This window comes from Galleria mellonella, unplaced genomic scaffold (assembly GCF_026898425.1).
Source record: "Galleria mellonella isolate WM207_F2 unplaced genomic scaffold, CSIRO_AGI_GalMel_v1 utg23, whole genome shotgun sequence".
Classification (NCBI taxonomy): Eukaryota; Metazoa; Arthropoda; class Insecta; order Lepidoptera; family Pyralidae; genus Galleria; species Galleria mellonella.
This window is the reverse complement of record NW_026442045.1, coordinates 1,230,443-1,236,442: the sequence shown is the minus strand read 5'-3', so window position 1 is coordinate 1,236,442 and position 6,000 is coordinate 1,230,443.

Genomic DNA, 6,000 nt, shown 5'->3' with positions numbered 1-6,000 from the left:
AAACAATGTACCTATATATTACAATATTATATCCTTACTCTTTACTAATATTGTTAATATTATAAATGTGAAAGCGAGTTTAACGCCTTAATGCTATAATCGCTGTGATATTTGGTATACAAGTACAGTATGGGATGGAAAAGAACATAGGCTAGCTTTTTATTCCGATCAGCGAATAAATCTTAGTTACGCGAACAATATCACAGGTAATAGCTAATATTGTCATAAAACCTATAAAATAGCAGAAAAAAGGAACCCTCCACGAAAGTACTTATCATATCATATGAGACTAATAAATTATACGAAAACAAAATAAGTTTTTATTTCTAAAATTAAGGGAAATTGCAAATTTAGAAAACTTTTAAAAAATAATCCTGCATGGAATTGAATGAACTATTTTAGTAACTGCATATAAATCAATCAATAGAACAAATTCTATTAAATTGGTACGTATATAAGAAAATGTCAGGTGTTTTATTGTGAACTACAAAGTACTATGTATTAAAAACACTTTCTTATTAAGATAAATACTAAGCTACTACTTAATGCTTATCTTAATAAGAAAGTGTTGAAAAATTTGTTTTATTATTAAGTAAACAATAAAACAGTTTAAAAACTGTTCTAATGTACATTTAACTACTACATATATTTCCACATAACTGCATTGATAGTAACATAAAGTTCACGTAAAATCGTGTTGTAATCGTTTTTACAGGAGGGAAAAAAGATTGTTAGCAATGGAGTTTGACAGCCCCATTGCTAGCAATATACCTTATTAGGTCGACCACCACGTGGTTCCCCTGGAAACCATCGTGAACAATTCTTGTTGAATTCGTCACGATGGGCTAAATGACCTACTTCATCCTCACCTATCATTCTTCATTGGTGCCCCGTCGGTGTATACCGATAGCGCGGCTGGGGTTACCATTCTCCTCGCCATTCGCCTCTTAGCAAAAGCTCCCATAACTTGAGTGTCCGCGAAAAAAAGAAATGGGACTAGCCCATTGCCACTTCAGCTTGCTTTTCCTTCGGGCTATATCGTCCACTTTGGTTCTTTTGCTGATATCCTAATTTCGGTTTCTGTTACGCAAAGAAACTCCGAGCATAGCCCTCTCCATAGCTCGTTGAGTATCTTGAAGCTTTGCATACGGATAACAGTGGTTACCTTCGTCTTTAAACTTTAAGATATTTTGGATGAGAATATGTGGTGTCTTTTCGAACGCTGCCCAGTCGAGTTGGATTCATCGGTTGACTTCTCGGTCGAAGTCGTATTTACCTAGTCGGACAAGTTGTCCCATCTGTATTATTACGAATCATTATTGTTATTATTAATTAATTATCTATGCTATTTATGGATATCATCACGCAACAGGAAAATCTAGTCATCTCATTCCGGTACTAATTTAGGTGGTACCTACTTTAGGTAAATATTCCGTGATATAACTACCTAATTAAAAAACAAACTTCATAAGGTTTATATGAAACATTCACTGCGAGCACACTGCTTATGACCGATAGGCCGGTCAATGACCCCCTTATCAATCATGTAGTGCGCTTGCACACCCAGCGATTTATTGTTTCAGCACGCTTCAGTAGCAACGTGTATAATAAACCTACGTGACTGGCGCAATGTGACAAAGTACTACCTGATTGCTACCTGTACTGTGTCATATAAATTACAAATTTAAATTTATTAAGTATCGAATGTTACAGTGACTGTGACTGGCATTTATGACTAGCTTATTTACTTATACTCGTATATTAGTCAGACAAACATTTATTAGAACTTTGTGTAGGTTTAAAACACCTGCTTCAAAGTATTGTCATACCAATAGATACTGATTTTTAGACAAATATTAATTTTAAATTGTTATAATATCAAAATGTACCGCTTCAAACTTCTGGTAAACTGATAATAGGTAAGTACTTACTAATTGTATAGAAGAATGTTAGTTTTAAATTATCATAATGTCAAAATATACCTACTTGATTAGTTAAGTGTTTATTAGAAACACTGGAAAAAGGTCATCATTTCTTTCGATATCGCCCATATCAGTCAAATATCTATTTTCGAATACGAGGTTTGTCCGGAAAGTACGTATAAAAGTTTTTTAAAAATTTTATTTTACAATTATTCAGGTAAATCAATTTTATCCCCTTCAAAGTACTCCCCCTGTGACATAATGCACTTGTGCCAACGCCGTTTCCACTGTGAGAAGGCTCCTTGAAAGTCCTCTGGTTGTAGGTTTCTCAGCTGCCCCGTCGTAGCTTTTTTTATCTCATTTATGTCCCCCAAATGCCGCCCCCGAAGTACCAATTTGGTTTTTGGGAACAAGAAGAATCACACGGGGCCAAATCCGGCGAATAGGGGGGGGTGTTCGGTCACCGTAATGGAATTTTTACTCATCACGGACAACAAGAGAGGTGTGGGCAGGGGCATTGTCGTGGTGAAGAATAACGCCCCTCTCGCGCCAATTCTGGACGAACTATCTGAGCACATCGACGTAGAATTTTCCATCAACTGTCTGGCCTGGAGGTTCGAATTCTTTCCACGTTTTCGTCGGAATGTGAAGTGGAAGGACGTCCTGAACGTGGGTCATCTTGAACGCTTTCTCGGCCCTCTCTGAATCTTTTTAGCCACTTGTGGACGGTTGGTTCCTTCACAGCATCATCCCCATAAACTGTTCTGAGATCGGCAAAAATTTCATTCTTGCCGAGTTTCGAGAGAAACTTGATTACGACGCGCTGCTCTTCAACGGAAGCGGGCTCCATGCCGACGGGGTTTCGTTAAGAGGTAACTTCACAGATGGCGTGACAAGCCAGTTACGGCGGTCAGACCAGAACTATCCTGCGCTTACCTGGCCTCCCCACTCCTCTTTCTCGCATTCCAGAACACTTTTATACGAACTTTCCGGACAGACCTCGTATGTTAAAATATAATATATAGATATTGCTATATATTAGCCACCCCTAATTGATACATTTTTTAGATTAATTTTAAAATTATTTTTACAATATTTTTATTACATATCATGGATACAAAATTTACTCTTCAAACTAAAATCCACCAAAATACAGTATACCAGCAACAAGATTTTCAGAGTAGAAGTTATTTTAAAGGAATTATCGTTGTTAATTCTTGTGGAATTCGTCACGATGGGTTAATTGATCTGTTTTCCTCCTCGCCTACCATCCCTCACTGGTGCACCGTCAGCGTATCTTGATAACCCAAGAGGGGTTATAATTTCATTTTCAGCTATTAAACAAAAAAGACATCCTAATGGTAAGACAAAGGTAAAAAAAAATCTCCTACTCATTCAGATGATTTTATCACAAAATTTTACTTCGATGTCATCATTATGTAATTAGATTATAAAAAGGAAGAATAAATATATCACCTAACTTAAAGTTACAAAATTAAAAGTTTGTTACAATATAATTTTTGCAGAGTTAATAGTAAAAAATATTTTAAACAAAAACCTACCTGTAATATCCCAAATAGAAATAGACGTGAATCCTTCACATCGTACTATATTTATAGCAAAATATTTTTTTCCTTTGAAAAAGGAGGATAATCTTAACAGGTTTTATATATTTCATGACAAAGGAAAAATTTGGTACAGCCACATAATTATGGCGATCTTCTATTTAAACGCAGCAACAACTACAAATGTATCCTAAGTAGTGTGTATATGAGATTGTGAATCATTAGTACCTATTTAATAGAAGAAAGCATATTCAGTTTTTATTCAGCTATTAACTTTAAATATAGAACTATGGATTTATTAAAGAAATCTATGAGTTTAAATCGTAAGTTGAAAAATAACAAAAAATAACATTCCCGTACTAACGCAGTGCGTCTGACTATCAACTAAAGAAATAGAGTATCCATATAGGAATTTGCCGAAAAAAAAAACAGTTTGCCGCTTATTCGTTTCGTCTTATTGTAAATATGAAACATCTGAGCTCACTATCATGTTGACTACACCTATGTGGTTGTTTGATCAAGTGTTGCTTATCATTACAGTGGCCGTTGTTCGAGCAATCAACGGTGTCTTTGTGACCCAACCCTGTAGCTCTGACAACCCCACCGGATGCGAAACGATGGTTAGTAAGGAATAAAAAGAATATAGCGCTAAAAATGAACAAAGGTGTTGATACTTATACAAACACAAATGTTTGGTAAATAAAATAAATATTGGATAATATTGTCGAGTAAATAGAATTAAAAGAAATAGATGAATAATTAAATTATGTTCCACAATAAAACTGATTACATTTCTGAAAAAAACCATTATTTTAATTTAAAAACTAAATTACCAAATCGATTTTGAAATCTCATAAAATTTCTATGGGTTCAATTTGTAAGCATATCCTTTCAGATAAAAAAAAAGATATTTCCTAATGAATTTACAACTGTTGGAGTTATAAGATAACAAACATAAAAAAGAAATACAATCTAATTGAGAACTTCCTTATTTTTAAAGTTGGATGAAAAATATAAAAAAGAAAAGAAAGTCGAGTAATAACACTAACAGCGTTTTCGGTAAACCATAATGGGGTGGGTATTAGTGAGTGTTGATAGGGGAAGATGAAGTCAGGTTACTTGACTTACCGTGACGAATTCCTAAGAAATTAGCCGCGATGATTTACTAGTGGGACCGCATGGTGGTTGATCTAGCAGTTCATATTACTAACATCACATGAGTTTTATTATTAATTCAGACGTACAGGATCTCAATACTTTACATTTATTTTTAAAAGGATTTTGTTACAAATACAAGACGACGAGATGTTTTATTAACACATTACATTAAATAATGTTTTTTTTTTTTTATTGTCAGAGAGGCAAAGGAATAGACGGTCCACCTAATGATAATTTTACTTCGCTATATACTTATTTTATTTCGCAAAAAAAGACTACTTTGAACTCTACTGATTATCTACAAAAATAATTATAAAAATAGACTCTCTTGTTTCGTATATTATACTGCGCAAACACTGCGCTAGCAGTAATTGAAAGATTGCTAAAAATGTTATTACATAGCACGATTGTTTCCTAATGGAACGACGAGTTAAATACAATATTCTGTTCTGCAACAGCGCCATTTAAAATGTATAAAACGCGCCATTTTTAGTGTTACAAGTAAAACAATTAAAAATTTCCACTAATCAAGAGGAGAGCGAGATAAACAAAAGTCTACCTTACAAGTGCTGGTCAAGAAGTAACTAATAAAATACAGGTAAAACTTAAGGATACCCTGTTTTCTTTTTCTTCAATGTTTATTAAAAATTTCATATTTTAAATTAGTTCCTTTAGTGTTTTCGATGGCATCTTTGAATAATCGTAGAGTATAATATTGTTCATTTATCAGTACTTGTGGTTGATGAAATTCACAGTAATTTCAGAATATTTTTTAATTTAGTCTGCTCCTGACAGCTTTCATATTTTTTTCCATACGGTGAATATAAAATCTTGTCTTCTGCCCTTAGATTATATAGACATTATATAGATTATATATAGCATCAAGTTTTGAAACGGACCAACTTTTTGTCAATTTAACTGAGTCGTTTTTTTTAATTAATGTTCTATTAATTAAAAAATAACTTAAGCACTTAATGTATCTTGGCGTATCTATATTTAATTATTTAATAAATACAATGAGTTTGTACACATTAAAAAAGTGCAGAATTTATAAGACAAAATAAATATAGAAGAAGAATAAATATTTTGAAATGAAATTTAGTAGTGCCCTTTTTCATTAGTATTTGTAAGAGGTAAGCAACAAGTATGTAGTAATAAGTTATCGAAAACGACAGAAGTTGTAAATTTATTAAACTCCCGAGTTAAAACTGAATAAGATTTAAAAACAATAACAAATTAATATTATTATTATTGAAAATATGAGAATAATAAAGTGAATTATGGCAACATTTAAGAAATATTGACAGTTTTCATACTTTTACTGTACTTCTTTGCGCTACTTAAAGATTTCGGAG